At 38.0% G+C, this 25,635-nt stretch overlaps 1 protein-coding gene across 1 annotated transcript in view; it reads right to left on the minus strand.

Annotated features, from left to right (window-relative positions):
- Nucleotides 1-25,635, minus strand: part of Suclg2 (succinate-CoA ligase GDP-forming subunit beta) — a 244,423-nt gene that overhangs the window by 46,299 nt on the left and 172,489 nt on the right. The gene's annotated exons all lie outside the window — the stretch shown is intronic.

A 25,635-nucleotide genomic window follows, 5' to 3' on the forward strand; every position in this document is an offset into this window, starting at 1 on the left:
GCAGCAACTCACAACCCTGGGATAATATAGGGAAGTGTTCAGGAATGTGGAATAGTTTAAAATTGTCTGGATTCAACAAATTAGCTTTACCACACACTTGCTCTATGGCTGTGTGAGACTTATGAATCTCTTCTGCGTCCTTTCTTTGGCTATAAAATAGATAATAACAATACCTTAAAGTGCAATCATTCACAGAGAAGTGTAAGAGCCTGGCATATAATAAGAGTTCAGTAACTGTTGGTCATTACTAATAGCACCACTACTCCAGTGTTACCGCTATTGCTGCTTATGGGTGCCTCAGGGTAAGAATGGATAGAGGGGATAAAAGCTTTCCTGGACTTCCATGATTTGGCCTTTTTGCTCTGAGCTCAATATCTTACATACTATGCCATTTTCCCCCCATCTGAATAATCTCTTCAGCGGTCTCTCCTGCTGAATGACCACTAGCCTAAAATACCTTACTCCTTCCTTTCTGCCCTTACAATACTTATCCTACCTTCAGGTATCTGTTAATTGTGACTACCCAAGGTCTTCATTCATAACCACCTTTCCTTCCTCACCTTTTAGCCAGAGAATTGTTTTGAGCCTACTTAGGTGCTCTTCTAGTTTTAAATTCAATGTCATGAGATTAGTATGACATACGACTTCCTGTATCATGAACTTTGTCTAATTATAAGCCAAACAGTTTACTATTTCTATTTGGTACTGCCTTCCTGTATTTAGCACCATTTGGGCACACACAATAAGATCTAGTTAGTATTAGTGTACTTACTAACATCTATTTTTTGAGTATGCTAATTACACCTAGAATTAATATTGGAAACTTTGAAAGTGCTATAGTTAATTTTGTGCCAACTCGATTGATACAGAGTTGGCCAGATAGCTGGTAAAACATTACTTCTGGGGAATCTGTGATACCCCAGAAAGGAATGTCTTTCTGGAAGAGATTAGCATTTGAAGAGGCAAAATGAATAAAGATGATAACCTTCCGCAATGTGACTGGGCACCATCCAATTTTGGGGGGCCTGAAAAGAACAAAAAGGTAGCGGTAGGGAGATTCTCTCTCTCTGCCTGATTGTTCAAATTGTGTATCTGTCTTCTGTCCTTGGTGTTCTAGGTTCTCAGGGCTTTAGATGTGGATTGCAAGTTAAGCTCCTGGCTCCTTGGCTCTCAGGCCTTCACATTATACCACAAGCATTCCTGCATTTCCAAGAAGATAGCAGACTGTGGGCTTTCTCCACCTCCATAATATATAAAACATAACACATTTACTAAGTGTCACACTTAAAACAAGTAAGGTACAACTCCTATGAAAAAGATTCCATTTCTGAGAGTAGTTAGGAATGTCAGAAATTCTGCTCCAACAGGTTAGATGATGTAAGAATAGAGGATTATCATGGTATACTCCTTTAAAATACTTTTTTCTGACCTAAAAAATAAAATAAATAAGTAAACAAACAATAATGAAACCCCATAATCGCTATGATTTCACTACTTATAAAACAATGTTGTGTAAGCACCTAGGGTCATTGGCATTGGTTCTAAAATTACCAAAAATACACATATAAGAAAGGATGTCTTGCCTGAAAATTTGATGATTATTTCTCAAAATACTAATAACATGTCTTTGCACAAACAGCAAACATTCCTTATTCAGAACTCCATTTGTTCAGAATGTGAGTGAGGACTCATCTGAAAAATTACTTTTGCATTATCTAAGACAAAGACTATGAAGAACATACTTAATGTATTGAAGGAAACAAGCTTTTCTCCAAATGGAAATAGCTCCTTTACAAATTCCTAATTCTTTTCTGTTAATTAGAATAGGTAACAAAAGACATCTTGACCACCAATCCTCTGTTTACTTTAAATACATCAAAATAATACAAGAATATTAAGGATGCAATTCATACAGGATCTCTTTGTATTTAGTGGCCTTATAAGATTGAACAAAAGGTTTTATATATTATCAATTAAACAGGATAGTTTTTCTCTAAATAGTACTGATTAGTAGTAATGGTTCCAGTCACCTAAAATAATCATAGATACGTACTCCATGTTATTATTGCACTTCTCTTATTTTAACAAAACTTACTTTCCCATTAAAGTAGCCCACCAATTCTCAAGTGAAACTGAATCTATTGTTGTAAGATCACATTTTAAAATAACTTCAAGGTAGAGAGGCCCCTGACAAGAGGGTTAACAACAGAAACCAGGTCACCAACTCAAGACCCAGACTTACTTTATTGTTCACAGACAGATGTTGGTTTTAGAAAGACGTTATCAAGAGCTACAGGCCAATTAGCTATGGATAAATCAGACCTAAACTAGTGAGAAAAGTCAGCTCAACCTTCAAACCATAATTAAAAACAAATAATAATCACTAAGGGGTCAACAACTAGTGGCTTCATTAGATACTGGAGACAATGTCTGCTCTCCCTAGATGGCACATGGAGGGAAAATGACCTCAAGAATAGAAGGAAGAGAATGATGGATGGTCTGCTCAGATTCCCTTCCTCTCCACTGCATTTTTCACCTGTCAAAAGCTGCTATAGTGAGCTCAAAGTTAACAACAGAAGACCACCTGGAGGCTAAATACCTACTCAAGTAAACCTGTGGTAAAGGACAACAAGCATCTTTACTTTCAAATCCAGCAACAACGACGTGCTAGGCATTGTTTTGCTGATTTATTAAATTGTTTCAATAAATAAGGGAGAAGTTACCGGCTGCACAGTTGCTAGACTGAGAGTTCTGTATGGATAGCAATTGGTATTAGTACACACTAGTACACTAGTACTCAGGGTATTGAAGATAACACTATGGGTAATATTAATTTGATGATCACTAAAGCCTAACTTTAGAGACAAACTTATATGTGATGATAAAACTGAAAGGGCAGTCACTTTCTATGGTCAGCTGTAAATGTCTGAGCTAGACAATATAACTCGTTCACTCTATCATTTGCCTTTATATCTCATGCTTGTCCTTATGCCTAGAGTTTCTTTCTACTTTGTGCCAGGTTAAGTTCTGCTTATCCTTAAAAACTTCATTTAAGATTCCTCTTGTGATCCTGTGGGATATAACTGCCCTCCACCTTCGTCCATCATGGTGACCCCTCTGTGCTAGGTTCTAAGCCTCCAGGTTTTACAATATGCCACCCATTTTATCCTTCTGTCTTTTTTTTTTAATCCCTCTAGTTCTTCCATCAGAATATATGCATAGAAAGTTATCAAATAATCACATTATACAACGTACTCACTTTTGAATTTCCTGAGGGCAGAAATGGAACCCTTCTACCTAGAAAGTCCTCTGACAACACCAAAGTTAGAGTTTAAAAGGGAACAGGAGGGGCCATATGCATAGCTCAATGGAATGGTACATGCCTAGCATGCTCAATGTGTAAAAAATAAAGATACTGAAAACACAAAAAGGAACAGGAGCTCTGTATACATTTACTACACTGAATTAAGTGCAAAGAATGACCAAAGTCTCCCAAGCTTTCTTATCTTCTTAAAAATCCCTTTAACAGGTAGAAATAAAATTGAGATGGTCTAAATCATGAGTGTCTGTCCATCCATTTGCCCCTTTGACTATTGTTTGGTGGGGAAAGGGGAGGTATTGCTGGCCATTTCCTCTAGTAAAAGTTCAAAATAGCAGTTCTATAAAAGCTACTTACATTAGCTTATTTTATCTTATTATTTTATCACCATATGAAAAACCGCAAAATTGACCTCCATGAGAAACCACTTCACATGGCTTCCACAAACCCTGTGAGCGAATTCTAAAATATTTAGTTCAGTACACTTTCTTTTCTACTTACCAACGGTGACTTAATCTGGCTAAAAACAATCAAGATTACTCAGGTAAAATTTCAGATGGGAGGCATGACGCTCATTCAACAACAAAAAGGTGGTGAGGTAGAGGCTATGGGTGGAGAGGAGGAAATTCTTTCTAGAAGAGAGGAGAGAGGGGCCCAGGTTCAAGGTACTGAGTGACCTTTCTCTTTTTAAGTTGCTATATGAGGAAGAAAGGCTATTTCTAAGAGAACTGAGATAAAGTAAAAACTGAATGGTGAGGTAGACTGAACCCATCACCTTAGCAGATTAAACAAACTGCTCAAATACCCAAAGGATAGATAGTTCCTGAGGGAATTAGTAATAAATCTAGAGATTGGGTGAATCACATTTAAGGTCAGAAGACTAAACCAGGATCATCACTGTCAGGGACCATGAGGTACAGGATTCAGTGAAAAGGGAAGTTATTTGCAAGGATAACAACTAGATACCAGTTGTTATACCAGTTCTGTAAAAACATTTAGAAACCATAGTTTTTTTAAAACTATTTATGTGCTAGTTTAATAACTAGCTTAGTTTCTGACCTAAAAGAAAGCTAATGAAGGCTTTCTGTACATGTGGGAAGTATGTCTAATTAAGCCATGAGAGCAAGTCCAAAATGCCACCACACAGATCTGGAGGCTGACAAAGCATATGGGAAGAAATGGGTCTCAGGAGTACTGATCTTCAGACTTCAAATCACTAACTGCTACATACGCAAATTGAACAAATGAAATAGTTATGTAAAATCTTTGAAAAGCAAAAAAGTATATACACACAGATATATACAAACGATGACGAACATCACTATTGTCTACAGAATCAAGAAATGAGATGCATCTAAAATAAATTCAATTTAGAATCACAGAAGGCTCATGGTGATTTTTTTTTCCCTGAGGTACTGGGGCTTGAATTCATGGCCTACACCTTGAGCCACTCCACCAGCCCTTTGTTGTGAAGGTTGTTTTTTGGGATAGGGTCTCTTGTACTACTATTTGCCCAGGTTGGCTTTTAACTGCGATCCTCCTGATCTCCACCACCTGAGTAGCTAGGATTACAGATGTGAGCCAATGGCATCTGGCCCCACAGTAATTTTTATACTGGCTGGGGAATGGGGCAGATAGTCATCAAATCTAAATACAGAGCAAATGCTTCATTTAGTAAAATTATTTCCTTCTATGCTTATTAGTTGTTGCATACATGTGGCCATGTGTCTCACATGCAGGATAAGAGGTGAAGGATTCATTTTTTTCCTGTTTTCATGTCAAAGAAATGGGTAACACAACTGAACTGAATCTAGAAGGGGCTGGGTCAAGTCCAACCTCAATTGTTAAACCAGTTTTCAGATGTGCTTCTTCCTATGTCAGCTGTAGGGTAGGTCAGGTCTTCACAAGTAGCTGGTAAGAGTTCAATAATAAGGCTGGGCATGGTGATACATGCCTGCATGCTGTAATGGGTGCTTAAAAGCTGCTTTACTTACATAGGCCTTAATTAACTAAAAGCAGGAAACATGATTGTAAGAACTCTTTTCCACTGAAAGTGAAACAATAAACTGACATTGGGGAAAATGTAACTACAAAAGGGAAAAACTTTTAGTGTAGCCAGCTTACATGCTGGCCAGTTTACTCTATTAATCAAACTGACATTTTTTCCCTTTTTCTACATGCTGGAGAGCCCAAGATTAACACCCTTTACTCTTCAATTAAACAAGGCAGTCTTTTCCCCTTATCTCTCCTCTGACCACTTCAGGAGTAAACCTGTCAAACAACACATACAGCTTCAGCGATGTGGCTGGCACAGGGTGCCTGGAGATCAAGGCCAGCACCTATGGTGGGACAAGCATTTTGTTAAGTACTTGAACTGAGTCCCTGAACTTCCCTTTAAAAAGTAGGCATTTTCTCTCAAATGGGGGACGGCAGAGTTTTGAGAAGTGGACTCTCCCTGTCCTCCTCCTCATCTGATGAATAATAAACCTTATTTCCTCTTGCCCCAAAGCCTGCTCTCATTATTTGTGAATTGGCACTGAGGCCAGGGCCTGGCTTTCCAGTAATAATATCAACGCTCGAGAGAATAAGGCTAAGGCAGTAGGAGTGCAGAATTTGGACTACATAGCAAGACTGTCTCAAAACAAAAAAACCAAAAGCAAAGCAAAACAAGTAAATCTGTAAATAATTTACCTGTGTTTCTAAATGAAGTAGAAAAAGCTCAAGGTGAACCCTGCAATTCCTTTCCTCTCAATTGCGTTTCTGCACATTTGCTGAGTGGTGAGCTTCAGTTGTACCTATGAACTAGTCTGCTGGGTGGAGTACTTACAGGGTGATAACGGTTTTAAGGCCCCGTTCTAATTATCAGAGAATCCCAAGTACACTCAGCTGAGTGCTGTTTCCTCCTTGTAATATTGATTGAGACCCAAACAGTGTGCTCCCAGAATCTTTTAACAATTATTTTTATTTTTTACAAAACAAGGAAAGAATAAGCTTAAAAGGCTATATACCTCAATTTTCTGCTTCAGATGCAGGTTGCTTTGGGATGAAGCAGAAAATATGTATTATTAACACCAGCAGTTGTTAATGGTAGTAATGATAATGTTATCTCCACCACACAGAAATAATGGGTTTTTTTATTGTTAAAGTAAGTTGCAGCCTTTATTTATAGACATTAGCTAAGTCAGAGAAAATGAAAAGGCAAAATGACTGCACAGCTCAAACTGTGGCAGCTCTTAAGACTCAGTGGGGAGATGGTGTTTGCATTATCTTATAGATTAAAAAGAACACACATTACTTCAGCCCATGTTATGTCCACATGTGAAAGAGAAAGCTAGTCAAAGTAAATGTTCTTTCATGACATAACTTGGTTTTTTTTTAAAAGGGAAAATAGATCCTAAAAGAAAGCATGTTTTTAAAACCTACCAAGTACAGACAAGAAAACAATATAAGCATCTCTCAATTATGATTGTTTTCACTTTAAATAGTCTCGCTCAGGAACAAAGATGCATAGTCAAGTGGAATTTGTAGTAACCATTTAACACAGTTCACTGTTCTTTTCCTCTTGGAGTTTAGACTGAAGCTCTATTCATACTGTCTGTAACACAAGTATATGGAAAACAGTATTCCCAAAAGTGGTCCCTGAAATTTTACTTACTGACAGAAGAGATGCATATGTTCCAAGACTAAATTTGGCACATGGGAGTCTCTGTCATTTGGTTTGATCAATTCTAAAAATATAATAAATACTATCAGAATAATGAACCTTAGTTATTAGCACCACAGAAAGACATAATGGACTGGAGTTTTAGTAAAGTGTTTTATTTGATAATTTTAAAAACAAAGGGCTTAAAAGTGGAAAAGCCACCTATTTCTCTAAAACACAATAAGGAAGCATGAAAATAAACGATATCTTGTTTATTTTAGTTCATGGAGGGGAAAAAAATACCTGGTGTCAAATAACCTAAAATAACTTAAATGTTCCTGCCCATCAGCCCTTTACCACGTACCCACTCCACCATGTTCAAGAGCAGACACAGAATAGGAACCCCACCAAGACATGGAACTAGCAGTCATGAAAGCACCCACACTGCACGCAACAAAGTGGACTGGAGGAGGGAGGCTAAACCACCCTGGAGAAGGCCAGTCAGCACAGTGTTACTGACTGCATCCATAAAAACCCTATGTTCTCTCACCAAATAAGACCAACGATGTGAAAGCCTTCACTTGTCAAAGGGCTCAGATTTAGAGGGAATGAACCAGCAATGATGTGCTAATAAAGTCTGTGGCCTAAATTACTAAAGGAATTTTACTGAAGGTCACTAAATTATCATCAGCAACGTTATTGTGGATTTACATGGCATTTCTCACCTGCAACATTAGGTAAAAATTTACCAATACTGCTGCTTAAGCATGTCAGTTAAGGGAGGCGTAATCAAGCAGTGAAGCACGTATCTCACAAGCATGACGCCCTGAGTTCAAACCTCAGTACCACCAAAAAAAAAAAAAAAAAAAAAAAAAAAAGTCAGTGGTTTTTCAAAATGGCAAGTGATAAAATTTAAACATTACGTAACCTTAAATCCAAATCACACATTTCCCTTGTAGGTGTTTAATTATAAATGCACAACTACAGCTCTTTTCTCATTAAATGATCAAATATTTCTCAAATGTTACATGTATTTAAATACCTCCATATACTCCCCCTCTTTGCTTTGGGTTTTATCTTTCATTTCCCTGTTTCCTTTTAAGTATTCCTCTATTGTAAAATTACATATGATTGAAGAAGAAGATAGCCTTGAAACAGGGCCATAAAACATGGTAAACTATCAACTAAAAGCTGTAACCTTGGACAGAACTGTGAGAGAGCCATGCAAAAGTTCAGGACTGAGATGAAGGGCACCATGCAGAGATAAGCACCCATTCCTGCCTTTCTTTGTCTCTACTTATAAATAAACTTTCCAAAGCAGGTCTCCCCTGCTGTTTTTATCTAAACAACACCAGGTCTCTCACTACCAGCCCAATTAACCTAAACAATCTAACTCACTGGTTAGGACACCATAACCTGAGCACATCTTTGTAACCTGATGCCCTACACTACCTTTTAAATATCTTGTGAATCCTTTGTTCAGGGCTCAGACACAGGTATACATTTGAGCCCGCTGGCATAAAAATAAAATCTGAGTTCTCCACTCCGCCGAGTGTCGCTTGGTTTCTCCTCTGACTACACTGCCATAACATGATCATAATTGAGAATAGAAAAATGCAGGAAAGTAGAACAGTTCACACACAGCACTAATACTCAAAGATAAAATAGCATGCCTTATTTTGCCTATCTTCTTCTAGCATGTTTTAGGATAAAGAGAAGCTTCTGTCAGGTATAATGATAATAATAATAAAAACTTACCATGTGACAGAGGAGAAAAGACAGCAGGCCTCATGACAGAACCTGCAGTCTTTTTCATAACCTGTATGTTAGAAATGGTTACTGAGTCCAGTCCACATGCAAGGGGAAAAGCCTGGACATCAGCTCATGACCATCATGGGGGGTCACCTCAGAGGCAGGTGACTGCAAATACTAGCTTGTGCTAAATATTTTCTTGTACCCATTGTGTTCATATTATTTTCCTAGGAAAAAATCTCAGAGGTGGATTACAGGGCTAAATGGCTGATAGCTCCCCCTGCTTGAAAGGGGAAGGGGAAGGGGAAGGGGAAGGGGAAGAGGAAGGGGAAGGGGGAAGGGGGAAGGGGAGGGGAGAGGAGAGAAAAAGAAAAAGGGGCAAACAGACGGGGGGGGGGGGGAAGTAATCTCCTCCCCAAATCTCCAAATCTTACATAAAAACACTTTTGCCATTTGCCAGTCAAAAAAGTTTGTTATAAAATATTTAAAACACCTGTCAAATGGGTCTTTACGTTTGATTACACAAAAACAAAAAACCATGAGTTAAGACCAATCAGGTTAGTGTCTAGCTTCAAATTACAACTGAGTTCCAAAGTGGTCCCCAAACTTTTGGTATCTAGATCAGCAGCACCCGTATTAGCCTGGAGCTGTGGAAAATGTACACTTTGTGTTTCCTAGCACAGGCTGTGCAATGAGAATCTCTAAGGTACAGCTCCAAAGTCTGTGTTCTAACAGGCTTTCCTGGGGAAAGGAGCAGTTTTATGCACACATTTTATGCTCTCCATTTTAGACTCCTGTGTGAAAAATGGCTGCCCTACAGCTTTGTGCCTATGATAGCTAAGAGAGCAAAAGCTTTGGGGGGCCTTCGGCCTAAAATGTTTAAAAAGATTTAATTACTAAATGCCAACCCATACAAATGTAAAGCTCTTTCCTACAGAGACTTTATGATGAATTGAATGCAGTTTTTAATCAACTGTTTGGCAAGCAGTATGGGTTTTCTTGTTTGTAAACAACCAAACATATTTATTCATACTTGACAAGAAACACTGCCCTGTAATTAATCACTTCCCAGTCCTAATTCAAACAAAACAAAAATGCAAACCCCAAAATGTAGATCCCCTCTTCATTATGATAATCATGAACATAAATAACAATTAGCTATCTGGTATCTTCATATGAGCTTGTCTTTTTAGGCAAACAGTGGCAGATACTCCAAGTACACTCATCAAAAGTGTGTTCACCTTAAAGTATAAATACATTTGAGAAAATTACTACTCCTTTTAAGTGTTTCCAATTATGACTTATTACCCAGGTTATCTGTTAATTGCGTACTTCCTTTAATGGACTCTTAAATAAGATGTACATTTTAAAATAATCATCTATGTTTGAGGAAAAATGGTTAAAATTAAAGGCTTAACAATTAGGGTCTGTGGAAACAGATCATCACTGGCAATTAGCTCATGAAAATACATTGTTCTCTGGTTCACTAGTTATATTTAATGTGTAAAGATGCAGATGTTAATAGGAATCTCAACTGGACAACATACTAAAATTCAGGGTCGATAAATCTGAGTTAATTTTTTAAAACATCATTTTACTTACTTGCCTCTAGGATTTCTACCTCATTTCCCAAATGTAATAACAGAAGAACCATAAAATACTGCAATTAAATACAAAATTCTCTTCAAAGTGAACCCCAACGAGAGCAAATGTTATCAAGTCATTACAAAAAAGCCACTGTTTGAATATAAAAACTATGACTTTATAAGTATGTGGGAGTAGGTGTTTTTTCTACTAGGTTCGTCTTTTCAATATTCATTGAGCAATTACTTCATTGGCAGGCACTGCAAGATGGAGTTTGCTAGAAAAATCCTATGCCTCTAGTTTGAATGTGTTCATAATATGGAGGATGGGAAAGTGGAAATACCCTGTGTGCATGGTGGGGAAAGAATACAGGCTATCACATATGCAGACATGGCAGGTATGGCCAAGGTACTATCTGGAGAAACTCCTGACTGTCACCACAGGAAAAATTAGGAAAAGAAATCGGGAAAAGAAAGTTCATAAAGCTGGAGATAATTTGTTTTAAAAAGTTGAAAGCATTTATACATTGTTTTATCAGTTTTGCTTCCCACAATTTATCAGAAATACACACCAAAGCTCATGGAGACATGCAGCTAATCATGTTCATTGGAGGAAAAAAAAAAAGAAAGAATAAAACTATGAACAACCTATATGGGACTTGGTAATAACCGTGACATTCATTCTATGAGATGTTATACTGGCAACGGAAAAGAATGAAGTACTTTAACATATATTAATTTAAAAGTATCTCTGAGACCTAACATTAGGTGAAAAGGCAAATCACAGAAGAATGCATATAGGATGGGCCTATTTATTTAAATAACAAAGTAAGAGACATGTGAGACATAAGTATATGCGTGTCAATGTATCCCAAGGTGGCATCAGAAGATTTACATCTCATTTCTTATTCTAATTGACGTGGGAAACAATATCAAGTCATCTTTCAGTATCTATGGGAGATCAGTTACAGGAACCCCTGGACACCAAAATCTCAGAATACTCAAGTCTGTGATATAAAATGGTATCATATTTACACATAGCCTACAAACCTTCCTGGATACTTTAAATCACCTCCAAACTACTTACAGTACAACTGCTATGTAAATAGTTAAGTGTAGGGAATAATGACAAGAAGAAAGTCTGTACACATTTAAACCAGAAGCATTTTCCCCCAATATTTTTGATCTCCAGCTGGCTGAATCTGCAGATGCAGAACTGAGATAGGAGGGCTATTCTAAAAATTATTTAAACTACGCATGAGAATACAGCACTCTTGTACCATGCGAAAAAAACTTTTTTTTCTTTTAGTGAATAAAATCTGCTTATTCTGATTGTTTGTCTTTGTAACTGCTGATCATAGAGGGAAAAAAAAACCCTTAAATTCCATTACGATGGTGATGAATACAGAACTGCACCAATAGAGAAGAAGTAATAGAATACATTGTGCCACCTGAGTACTTTTTTTGCCTGTTTGTACAGAAACACATTATTGTACACTTGTCTCATAGAAGTGATAGTAGCTCATGGTGTTTTCTAAATTCTATTAAGAAAAGGAAATTGTATGAAGAAAAAGTAAAAATGACAGATTAAAATCCAATCCACAGCTAGCCCTAGTTTGGCAGGCCACTCTGAGTAAATGGTTTTTATTATTTTAATTTCAGGAATATACAAAAGTTAATGTTTTCTAAAACTAAGCAAAGACTATCATACATTAAGCACTAGAAAATTAATTAGCCTTATCTTGGTTCTTAGCTTTCAGAGATTTCGGAAGAAAGTCTGATAAGGGAGATACTCACTGCCACATTCTCAAGTTTAACAGTGGCCAGAGGAGGCCCAAAAGCAAAAACTGGATGTGGTGGTACATGTCTATAATCCCAGTTACTCAAGAGGCAGAGATCAGGAGGTCAGGGGCTAGAAACCAACCTGGAAATAGTTAGCAAGACCCTATCTCAACCAACAGGCTAGGTGTGGTGGAATACAGATTTGATCCCAGCTATGTGGGAGGCATAAGTAGGAGGATCACTGTCTGAAGACAGTCTGGGCAAAAATGTGAGACCTATCTGAAAAATAATTAAAGTAAAAAAAGGCTGTGTGTGTGGCTTAAGTGGTAGAATGCCTGCCCAGCAAAAGTGAGGGCTTAGAGTTTGAAACCCCACTACTGACACAAAAAGAAAGGAAAAGAAAAAAAGCCAAACTCTGAAATTTCTATAAAAATTAGTCAGGTCACTTACTTTAAATTAGTTAATAACCTCCCTTTTCCTATAGTGGCCACGTGCACCCCACCTCTGTCCTCCCAGCCCCACCACCAATGTATTAACTATTATTTACCTTAAAAATTAAATACTTTATTTGAAAAGAAAACAGTAACATCATCAACAAAAAGTTGTATTGTTTCCTATAAATCAAAGAAAACAATAAAATAAATACAAAAACAATAGTTTCACTGAATTCTATCCAGGTAGATTTTGCCACTGGGGCTTTGCCAAAGTGAAGTGTTAAAGCCATCTTTACAAGACTTTGTGGAGATTTTCAAGAACTCAAAAAGCATTGAAGGGAATAAACTTTCTTTTAAAAAATTTCAATAGAGTACTGTTAAAGAATTTCAAGCACAGTGAGAGGGTGAGACAAGTGAGCAGAAGACACTCATGCAGCATGATGAAGACTTTGTTGGTGTCTGCAACATCTGCTGCCTCACGTCTGTTCTATCCATCCTCCACCTAGGAGCCATGGTTACTTCATACTGTGCAAGTATTTAATCACCTAGAGAGTTCTGTCTACAATCACCAGGCCCCAATCCACAATGCTGGAAGTGGTTGGTGTTCACAGAGAAAAGGCTCTGTGAACGATAACAGGATTATTTTCTGACTTGCCCACCCATCTAAGAAGGCTAACTAAAGACCTGGATCATGGATATTTTCCTCTCTTATCTCTAACTAGTGCCTACCACACAGGTGCACAACTAATATAAACAAACCACTAACCATCGCTATTAATTACAGTTTTGAGCATAAAGACTTCGGCTCAGTGCAGGAACAGCTGGCCCTGATTCACTACTTTGAGTGCTTACTACAGCAGCTAGTTTCAAGAGCTTGAGACCTTGTCTTAAGAATTTAACTTGCTTATTCAATATAACCTTCAATCAGCTCTATGAGGAAGGTCTTCATGTTATTCCTAGTTTCCAGGTGAAAAACTGGTAGAAAAAAAATTTTTTAATTGGTCCACATCTGTCTGACTCAAGATCCTAAAACTGAACCACTCAACAGTACAAGGTTTTGCTTTTTGAAGTGTGTACTTAGCTCATGCGTGTTTCTTCTAACACATTTCAAGATTCTATGCTTTTCAATCTGTGGTTTTGGCTGCTTGAATGCCATTTTCTTTATTCAAACCTTATGTACTTGTTTAGCCCCAACTCAAATGTCATCTCCTCTGTTAAGTGCTCACATATTTTCACAAGTGAGAGTTAAGTAAATGAATCAAGACAGAAGGTCCTGGTTTATGACTGTGTAGCTTTACTTTTGCCAGGGCTGGCCTCCATCTTCCATCCTCCTGTGTCTACTGTCCAAGGAGCTGGAACCACAGGTGTACGCATGGCCTTACCTTATGAATTTTAAAATGTTACCATGGTGCAAAAGCATATGCATTAGGTGGAAATTGTACTTCAAAGTTTGAATTTTGATCTTTGCCTGGGCTTGCAATATGCAGCATAAGTCTATCAAGTGACCACTGAGGAAAATAACTGCTACTCTGTGGTGTGGTGTGATGCTAAGTTATGATTCCTAGTGAGTCAGGTGCATTAAATACATTTTTTTCTAGATAACTTCATTTTTATATTTTATTTTATTAATTTTTATAATTTATTTTATAAAATATTTTATTTTATTAAGTTTTTGTTTTATTATTCAAATGTGCATACAAGGCTTGGGCCATTTCTCTCCCCTGCCCCCACACCCTTCCTTACCACCCACTCCGCCCCCTCCCTTTCCCTCCCACCTCCTCAATACCCAGCAGAAACTATTTTGCCCTTATCTCTAATTTTGTTGAAGAGAGAGTATAAGCAATAATAGGAAGGAACAAGGGTTTTTGCTGGTTGAGATAAGGATAGCTATACAGGGAGTTGACTCACATTGATTTCCTGTGCGTATGTGTTATCTTCTAGGTTAATTCTTTTTGATCTAAACTTTTCTCTAGTTCCTGGTCCCCTTTTCCTATTGGCCTCAGTTGCTTTTATGGTATCTGCTTTAGTTTATCTGCGTTAAGGGCAACAAATGTTAGCTAATTTTTTAGGTGTCTTACCTATCCTCACCCCTCCCTTGTGTGCCCTCACTTTTATCATGTGCTCAAAGTCCATTTCCCTTGTTGTGTTTGCCCTTGATCTAATGTTCACATATGAGGGAGAACATACGATTTTTGGTCTTTTGGGCCAGGCTAACCTCACTCAGAATGATGTTCTCCAATTCCATCCATCTACCAGCGAATGATAACATTTAGTTCTTCTTCATGGCTGCATAAAATTCCACTGTGTATAAATACCACATTTTCTGATCAAGGGCTGCAACACTGAATTTCAAATACTGAGATGTTTGACTCATGTGAGCATTTTCTTCTTCAAAGAATAAAGTGAAGAAAACTGTTCTAGTCAATTCAAACTGCTGTAACAAAATACCATGAACTAGGCAGCTTATAAACAACAAAAATTCATTTCTTACACTTATGAAGGCTGAAAAGTTCACAGGCAAAGCAGACCTCATGTCTGTTAAGGGCCTTCCTTTTGGGTGAGCTTGGCACCATCTGGCTGTGTCTACCTGACACATCATGGTTCCAACTCTATGAATGAATCAGCTCCCAAAGACCCCATCTCCTAATACCAAGACACTGGAGGCTAGGATTTCAAAATATGAATGGAGGAAGGGTCCACAAACATTCAGACCACAGCAAAATTGCTTAATGTGACAATTTTTCTTCTTTTGTCTTTCTGGTTATCTGGCTACAAATATGGAAATAGGAAAATACTCTTTCAATGCAGTTGCAATTATTTTCAGTTAGTAGGAAACTTGATATTCTTTGGCAGATGAGTCAGGGCAGCCCTGTGACTCCCAAGGCACTGCCTCTTAAAAACTCATGTAACCAATGACCATATGCATATCATTACAAATGTGAACATCCAAGGAAAACGTGATTCTAGCTGTGTATGTCAGAAGCATAACTATATATATTCAGAAGGCCATGAAAAACTTGAGCAAACTCCAAGGTTGTCATTGTCAATGCGTTCTTTGTAAAAACATCTTACACATATCTACTAATACCTATTGCTCTTACATAAAACTTATCCAGAAGACTGGTAACAGCCTTAGATCAATACATACAGCCTAAAAAGTTCTTAGGCTTAAGCAGATAGAGTTTTATCTTCATTCCAAAGATGTAAGAATTACACCGAAAGTTGCAAAAGAGAATTATTCACAAGATTTTGTAAGAATTACACCCCCTCAAAAAATATATCACATGCTCTATCACTTGGAATAGTACCGCAAATCTATACATAGTCAACATTTAGTAAACTACAATAAAACCTCAGCTTTGAGATTGGGGAAGAGATGAGTTAGTTACAGGCTGTGGTTGTGCTGGTAATTACAGAACAACACTTTTTTGGCTATGAATTATGAAAAATTTCAAACATATAGAAAACAGAAGTTCAAATAATTCATTAAGCTACTCACACATCCTCTACCTACCTTTAACAATACTTAATGTTTTGCCATATTTGCATGATCTAAACAGAAATATATATATATACACACACACACACACCCACAATATTTATTTGTTGTTATTGAACCATTTCAAAGTAGTTTCCTATATCATGACACTTGTTCCCAAATATTTTGGCATGCATCTCTTAAGAATAAAGCCATTCACCAATATAATATTATTATAAAACCCAAGAAAATTAATAATTCCCTATTATCATCTAATATGCAGTTCTTAATGAAAGTTTCCCATTTATCCCAAGAATATTCTATAGGTACATACACTCAAACCAGAATCCACTCAAAAGCTACCACATTACATGTGGTTCTTATGGTCTACTTCATTTTGTTCTATATTATTTAAGATTTACTTATTTCAACTTTTCCATTTCTATATGTTTGTTAGTCCACTGACCTCTGAATCTTAGAAAGTATTTAAAATTCCTAACCTGAAGCTGAGCTTTATGGATTAAGTCCAAAAGGACACAACAGAGAAATCTGGATCATTGGCCCATCCTCTGGGTGAAGAGAGGTCATCTGGCCCATCCTCCAATGGGTTAGGGGCTATTTCACTCTTGACAAGCACTTGGCATTCGGGGGTGTAAATCACTCTAAGTATCTTTCTGTTTGTCTAATCAACTCAGTTTAAATCCTCTGACTAAAAAGGGAGCTTGGTTTCCAGAACTGGATTAGAAGAAAAGAGCTTTAAAATTTCTTCCTGTTCCTAAAAGTGGAATACTCAAAAGTGATATGCAATGTAAAATATTTTTGATTGGGAAAGAATGCAGAAATTAACTTTCTAACTTGAACAATGTCTAACTTGAATAATTCTCAATGTTAAGACAATCACTATAATTCAAATACACCATATTGTGCTCTAGGTACTAGGCAGAGGAAAACACAGATGAGAGAGATAGCCACATGGCAGAGAAGATAGAAAAAAATATCAAAAACTTCAAATATGGGCACTTGACAAGAGTGGGCCTATCTTTCCATTTCTGTTCTACTACCCAGGGTTTCAATCCTATTGAAAAGAGCCCACTGTTCCAGATCCTGCCCACAGTACCACACACTCCCCCAGGGATAGGAGTAGGGGCACTGTTGTTCCCAGTGCTCTTTAAATTTAAACTGTAGTTACCACTGTTGTTATATTTTGCTATCTCAACTCCTACCGTTGGAAGTAATAATACCTCAACCAGGCAGGGTTCACTCAAAGGGCATTATTTGATATTTAAGGTCGAAGCTACTGGGATATTAAGGGTTCACTCCTCATTTCCTCCTTACGTGCAGAATACAAGCAGCATGGCAATCTGTGATGTTTTCAGCATCTTTTTAATCTGGGATCTTGTGATTGCTGTCTGGCTAGTGAGATGTAAACAAAAGACAGGGTGGGACTTCTGGTATGTAGCCTGGCCTCACTACTCTCTGGTATCTGAACGTCTTAAATTGAACAGCACAAGGCTCTTCCTTTATTATCAAATCAATATTTAGTTGGGTCAAAGATATATGTCTCATGATATGCAGTGACCATAACGCAGGCCAAATCTTCAGGAATACAGAGAAGCCACAGGAAAATACGTTCCTCTATGCAGGAAATTAATGTCACTGATCAAGATATTAGCTTACTAAATCCCAACATAGACCCTCAATAACAGACTTATGAGAACAGTGAACTGCATAGGACACTGGGGAAGATGTAACTGACAATGGGAACAGATTTACTGTGTTGTCTGTATTTTGCAAGGACACAGGAAAAAACACTAAACTCAAACAAGGGATATGGCAACTTTAGGCTTCATTAGGAACATAGGGAAGTGAAGCCAATAGTAAGCCAGATAAGAAAGAATCAAAATCAGTAGGGAAAGAAATTTTAATTTGAATCTTCTTGGGAGAAACTGTAAATAATCCAAAGTTTAAAACATACTAGCAAAAAATGCATCATGGTATCCCTCTTAAGCAAAAGAGCTAAACTTGAAAGTTTCATAAAGACATTCGGTTCTGAATATCAAAAGCAACACACATATTTGCCAAAGAAGAAAAAAATGTTTTTTTTGGGGAAAATATTAAAATGAAATCTGGATTGATACATACCAAAATATTAATGTGGACATGAATGACTCCAGATTATTATTCCTTCCTCCCTTATTCTTTTATGGAGGCTTTGAAAATTGTAAATGTATAATTTTAGTAAATGGAAAGACAGGAGCTTTTACAAAATGGAAAATGTTCAAGACTCATATATCACTATATGAAAATCAGACCAAGAAGTCTCATCAAATCCAAACTTTTCCTAAATATTCTCCACAAAACAATCTATCACTTGCTCTTAATGCAAAAATTGTGCCTTCTAATGGCCTTCATTTTTGGATGCTGCTAATGGCCAGTACTAGTAGTTCCTCTGAGCTACAGAGGAACCACCTCAAAGTGTGGTTCTCCAGACAGGTCAGCAGCAGTAAAATCACCTAGAATCAGGTGAGAATTCAGACTGGAGGAAAGAAGGAGATTTTTAATTTCCATCTTCTAAAAATACCATGTTCTAAAGTGATGTATGTTAAAAATGTAAAACACTTTCAGTGGAGAGAATATGCAAAAATTCATTCTCTAATTTCAACAAATTTAATTTCATGATTCTTCAGGTTACACTTATTTGAAATGTAAAATCTCTGGCCCCAACTCAGACCTGTTTGAACTAGAGAACTGGGGAATTTATTGGGAAAATTACTGAATTAGGTAAATTATTACATGCTCTATTTATAGCAGATGTCCCAGGGAATTAGCAGTATTCTTATTTAAACTAAAAGATATAAAAATAAAATTATTTAATCTTCCAAAATTTCTGTGAACTGTTTTACATCTATATCTACTTATAACAACAAGAGAATAATATCAGCTGCTAATATGACTACTCTTACACCAAAAGATAGCAGCTAACACTTCCTGCACCTTTACCATGCATCAGACACATGGTACAAGCATGGCATTGTCCATTAGGTCAGGGTCAACATTTGAACCATATCCACGTTATGAATGCCCTTCAGTCCATTCCCCTGGAATTTCTTTTGTTCCTAGAATGTGGCAGAAGAGATGTTGACCTATTCCAGGTCACTGCCTTGAGAAGGGCTGGCTCTCTGTTTTTAACCTCTTGGAACCTCTTGGAACTCTTAGATGCAGGGGAGAAGTCTGGTTATTCCACTGGAAAGGCCAAAGAAAGGAACCATTCCATGTTCAGATGGAGAGGGAGGAGCCTCAAACTACAGGGGGATTTGGGAGCTGAATGTCATGGCATGGTAAACTCCTGATAGGGGCAGTAGAAAAACTTCCCACCTGATTGCAGCCCATACTGCTGAATCATAAGAAAATAAAAGTATTGTTTTAAAGCCACTAAGTTTTGGACTGATTTACTAAGCTGAAATAATTACCTAAACAGTGCTTTACAGGCACGTGTTGTCTCGTTTCATTCCCCAACAATCCTAAAAAATTGACACTAACAGAACCCTCTTCCTACAGAAGATGTGAATGTGTCACACATCAACACGTGCCAGTGTGAGGGCTGGACTGTGTAAGAACAATTCAGTACATGACCCAAACACATCAGCTCAGTTCTGACCTGAAGTCAGGCATTTCTGATTACGGGCCTTGTGTCTCATGCTCTCTAAAGAGGGTGAACTAACTCACCTAGTATCTACAATTCCACGACTCTGCCTAAATTAGTAGTTCATATCTATTGTTTCCACAACATGGTCTTTAGTGAAGCATGGCACAGGTGAGTCACACACACATACAAACATGTGACTACCATCTAGCTAAGGTTAAAAGGGCAAAAGACACCCTAGGAGACCCCATCCCAATGGCCCAGGTGACTACCATCACAGGAATCACACCACTGGTAAGGAAGGCAGGACTCAATGCATAATGACATATTCTTTGCATCCTGCAAAGATTGTCTTCTAGACAATTCAGTATGACATATAGTTCTCTGGATTCTTCAACTAATGAAGAAAATAGCACATGTAAATATAACCATCTTCTTGTTCGTCTGCTAATTTGTGTTTAGGAAAGTCTTCCTACAAGAAAAACACATGGTTAATCACCTTTGAGACCCAGCATAACAAAATAGTCTAGAAAGAGGCTTTTTTTTTAAAATGATTTAAATTGTTATGTGGTCAATCAAATCTGATCTATTCTAATTTATTCACATAGAAGGTCAATTATCCAAATGCTCTTAATTCAGCCTCTACCTGATCCTCCACTGGCCAGTGAACCATTCAAAGGGCAGCTGGTTTGCATGTGTGTGCTTTAATATGAATTAGCTGTTAAATTTTCCTTTCTTCTTTTTCTCCTAGTTAAGCTGACCCAGCCTGCTTGACAAAGTACATATAAGTACATGGAAAAACACCCAGCAGTCTTTGTGTTTTGGAATGGAAACATACTCTCCGTGGCCTTTTCTAGTCAATGTATATGAAAAACCTATTGGATTTAAGGTATCACCATGTGTTTGAACGAAAACACAACAGCTTTGAGGAAATACTGATAACACCTTTAGAAAAATCCCATACTGAACAGAACATGTGCCATGCACTTGCACTGGCATCCAACTAGCACCAACCATAAGATGAGCATCTGGACTAGAAGCCCATGTGCTGACAGAACGCAGGCCAGGTTCCTTCCTCTAACACCATTTCATCTTCAAGTGAGGCTAAAATGCATGTCAAGGAACAGTCTATACCTGTCTGCATATTTCTTACGCAGGCTTGTTGATTTGCTCATGGCTCAAGTGTAAATTTGAGACAACTTGTTTATTTTTTACAAGGGAAAAGAAATTTATGAGGGAACAGTAAAAATGTTAGAAGCACTCCATGGTAAATGAGACAAAGTATGCCAATTCACTTAGCAGGAAGTCTGGACCAATCAAGAATTCTATTTGGATGCTAGAAATAAAGAAATAAGGAGAGGGACTAAAACATATAAAGTTATTTTCTCACATAAAAGAAAACTTGTAGTATTGGACAAGGGTGCCATGACACTCTCCAAAGTCAATCAGGAATTCAGATCACTTTACTTTTTCTCCTCTATTACAAAAGTCCTAAGGATAGTACTTAGGGTATGAAAGCTGCTATAGCTCCTGCAATTAGAAAAGCATTCCAGGTAACAAAGTAGAATATGTAAAGGTTTCATTCTCAACTGCTCCAGTTGCTGAAAAACAGCCTTGCCAGAAGTCCCATATCATACTTTTGTTCGCCTATCACTGGCCAGAGGCAATCACATTATTCCACCAAGCTGAAATGGAGGTTGAAAAACATCACAGAATTGACATTCTGTTGAGATTCCGCTACTAGGGAAGAAAAGTAAATTTTAGTAGTAAATCACTTCTAACTGAAGTCCAGTTAAATTTCCAGTTAAATTCCAGTAAATTTTAGTAGTAAATCACTTCTAACTGAAGTCTTATTATTTACAATGGTAAAGAATAGCTAAAAGCAATAACAATGATAATAATATCTTAAATGTGAAGAACTTCAAAGTGAAAATGACGACTTGCTTTATAAATAATCACGTCAATAACAATAAAAGTGACAAAAATAATACTGAAAGCATAAGTTAACAGCAGTATCTAGCATTTATTGACAACAGATTCTGTGCCAAGTGCTGTGATACTTTTAAAAATATTATATCAGTTTTGCAAAATTTTTATTAACTCCACTTTATAGAGAAGACACTGACTTTAGAGAAGAAAAGTGACTTTTCCGACAGCATTTGCTTTGCTAGAAAAACAAATCAAAGCCCTACTGATCACAGTGGTGTTAGTCATGACTCTGAGAAAGCTATCAATATTCCTATTTTACAGTCAAGGAAACCGAGGTTCAAGTAACTGGAGTGCTTTCATTTATGATAACTTACTACAATTGTAAACCAAGGATAGACGTTTGCTTGTAAAATTTTTTTAGGCTAGTGGGGTAATGCAAGGCTGTAAACCCAGCTACTGGGACACAGAGGCAGGACGACCATGAGTTTGAGGCCAGCATGGGCAAAGGTAGCTGCAAGACTCTACTTCAAATACAAAAATCAAAAGAGCTGAGGGTGTGGCTCAAGTGGTAGAGCGCTTGCCCAGCAAGCACAAGGTCCTGGGTTTAATCCTCAGTACAAGAAGAAAAACAAAGTATTTTTCCTTTTTTTTTTTTTTTTTTGCCACAGGCACTTTAAGGGGTCCAGAAAAGGAGTTGGGTAATCCCACTTCTCATCCTGGCTTTGTACCTTAACAGTGATGTTGATTTGATTGGAAAAATAATCCATGCCCACTGGGAAGGAAAATTCAAACAATAAAGAAACAAGAAAGCAAAATCATCTCAAAACACACCTAGTTGAAGGAAATACAACTAATGTGCACATCTTGGTATACATCCTCCGGGGTTTTTCTAATTAAGACTTATTCATGGGGAATCCAGGTGTGGCGGTGCATCCCTGTAATTCCAGTACTTGGGAGGCAGAGGCAGGAGTATAGCAAGTTCAAAGCCAGCTTGGGCTAGATAGCAAGATTCTGTCTCAAAAAAGGAAAGAAAAGATGGAGAAAGGAGAAGGTGGGACAGGCTCAGTATTTAGCTAGCGTCTCTGGGCTGGAGAGTCTGGATTCTGGTCGACTCTGCCCAAGTCCCCAGCACATTCTCTGATCCAGGACACTAACAAGCTTACCTTCCTGTTGAAAGGCACTCCATATACACTTAGAACTAAAAATTCTATATCAAAGAAATTGCCTTTTCTTTTAATGGGCTTTTAAGACAATGTCTTTTTATGTTTCTCTTCCAAGTACCAGGATGAAGGGAATTAAAACATGACCATTAACAAATCACACACACACAGTGCATGAGTTTAACACTCCAAGACTCGGGACTGTGAACATTAACAATGCATTGAAGCTAACTCATTTCTCATTTTCTTCTTCCAACTCCATAAATCTGCTTGAAACCTTAAGTGTAGATTATATATTTAAGTAACTCTGGAATTTTTGGCAAGTAAAAACATAAAATGTAATTAGGTTCCATATAACTGTAACAGGAGAAACGCAAAGTAAGATAGCACTCAGAGGAAGAAGGGGTCTGCGCATTCATTTCAATATATTTTTAAAAGATGCACTGTATGTTTCAGGCCTGGGGAAGACAGAGATCAATCAGCTAATCAGATTACGGAACCATCCTTCACATGGGGAGGATAACTCCTCAGTGTGATGAGCTGTGGCCAGCATCCCTGGCCTCTTCTCACCACATGCCCACAGCACACCCCCTAAACTGACAACCAAATGGGTCTCCAAACAGTGCCACGTGTCCTCCCGGGGCAGACAGCCCCCAGTTCAGAATCACTGATCCTGACAGATCTCTTCCAGATCACAGAACCTGGGAAGATTTCCAAGGAGACAGTGATAACTGAGGCAAGTAAAGTAGAGAAGAGATTAAGAACATGCTGGAACAAGGGTCCCGGGGAGAGATGGCAGACTCTATGCTAGCAATGGGGTCAGGTGACTCATGCTTCTCAATCCCTGATTCAGGAGTTTAGAATTTTAGTATGAAGAAAATGGGGAATCAACTCATTTGTGGAGCAGTAACTGAGGCTAAATGCACAAAAGGCAAGTCAGGAGTAAACCCGAGGGTGTGGGTGGGGGCAGCTGTCATTTTGATTGCTTTAATTAAGGACAAATGGGATGAGGAGTTATAACCCTTCTCGGAAACTATCCACTTAACAAAGTGGCTAAATGCCATTGAACATTTTCTGATTTTTAAAACAGAAATATTGTAACATACAGAAAGTATGCTGTATAGTAGATATTGCTTAGGAGTCGCATCACTTAATTTTCCCATTAATCACTGTTTTTGCTAAGCTTTTCAAAGAAGGCCAGCATTCCTCAGGACTCCCCCCAGTAGACTCTAGTGCCTAGCAAGTGTTAGTAATATCTGAACATACATGCAGATGTGCACAAAAAGAGAATTATTTTCTTTCCAAAGCATATTTTGTAAAGGAAACCATCTATAAAAAATAGGACAAATTTTTCTTTCAAACATACACTTTTTATTAAAAATGTTCCCATTACCTATTTTACTTTCCTATGAAACAAAGAGCACATAAATTAAAATTTTATCTTTTCTCAAAGCAATTTGTTTTTAGACCATCTTTTTTCCCATCCTCTCTCACATGTTCAGATTAGTGTCTCACTTATACCCACCGGAGATACCATCAGTCCAGAAAACACCGTGAAGACCCAGGTTTTGGTATCAAAAGGTGATGCAAGGGCCAGGGTTCCAGGTTGAAAAAGGGAACAAGAAAGTATCACCTTGTGAAGGTCAAGGACAAAGCTGCTTGGCCAGTTATCTGCAAACGTCATCCCAAGGCAACACAGCGACAGAGTGAAAGAACCACACAAGGGCCAGGGAAATACATCTTCCAGCCCTGGACAATGGGGCAGCATTGTCCAGGAGTTGGAGGGCCATTCCTTCCTGTGCATTTGAGGTAACTGTCTCCTGTGACACACTGTTTTGTCTTCTTGAACATTTAACCTTGGGATTTAGACAGCAGAGATCTGGCCCCAGCCAATTCCTTTAGGGAGTGCTGGAATGGTTACTGCAAGTGACACTTTTCTAATTATTCTGTCAAGCATCAATCGCACAAGTTCCCAGATCTTGCATTCTCTGACTGTCAGGCAATCCGCGTGTTACCCTGCCTGGACAGTGAAAGGTTGCCTGGCCCAAGAAGGTTCATGGAACTTCACGAGTGTGCACACATACCCTTCTTAGGAACATCTCTCTAGGTGGTGTCCCTTTGAAATGAGGACACCCCTACTGCGAAAGGGCACACTTTCAAATTTCAACCTTCATGCCTAGGATTTAGTACGCACTTGCTGTGCTGCTGAAAACTCAATCAAAAGACCACGCAGAAAAGTCCTGTGATGTCTAGCTCAAGGCCAATCAGGGTGCTGGGGAAGAAGCAGGAGACCGAATCCTGCTCCAACCCAAACTGAAACTTGTGTTTCTATTTTCTTAGATGCTTGGTTTCTGAGAGAAAAAAGGAAAAGAGGACACCAGAATTGTTACAACAGAGTTATTCTTATTCATTTTATTTATGAAAATCCCACACATTTGTTTATCTCTATAAATTACCTCCATACGTTAACTTGTTTTGCTATAGTTTTGTCCTTAGCAATCAGGTTGAATGTAATTCCTGTGAGAAGACACAGGAAAAGAAAGGCATCTGTAGTTAATTCCCTAAGATGATTCACTGTATTTTCAGTGTCCCAGGAGAAAATGCAGGTAATTCAAAAAGCTGACAATTTGGGGACACCCAGATTAATACGAACTAGTTCCCTAACTGGTCTTTCATCCCTTCCCACAATGCACATTCCTATCCTTACCTAAGATTTCATCACTCCGGTGTTGAAAGCCTTTCCAGGGCTCCTCCTTTTATTTAAAATAAAATCCAAACTTCCTAATTTGGCCTTCAAGTCCTGCCTGAGCTGGTCCCAGCTTAATGCAGACCCTCCTTGGTTCTCCTCACTTGCTCCATCCTGTGGCCTGCCTTCCAGCCTCTGTACTTCGCTTCCTCCCAGTTCTTCCCAC

Source organism: Castor canadensis, chromosome 10, assembly GCF_047511655.1.
Source record: "Castor canadensis chromosome 10, mCasCan1.hap1v2, whole genome shotgun sequence".
Classification (NCBI taxonomy): domain Eukaryota; kingdom Metazoa; phylum Chordata; class Mammalia; order Rodentia; family Castoridae; genus Castor; species Castor canadensis.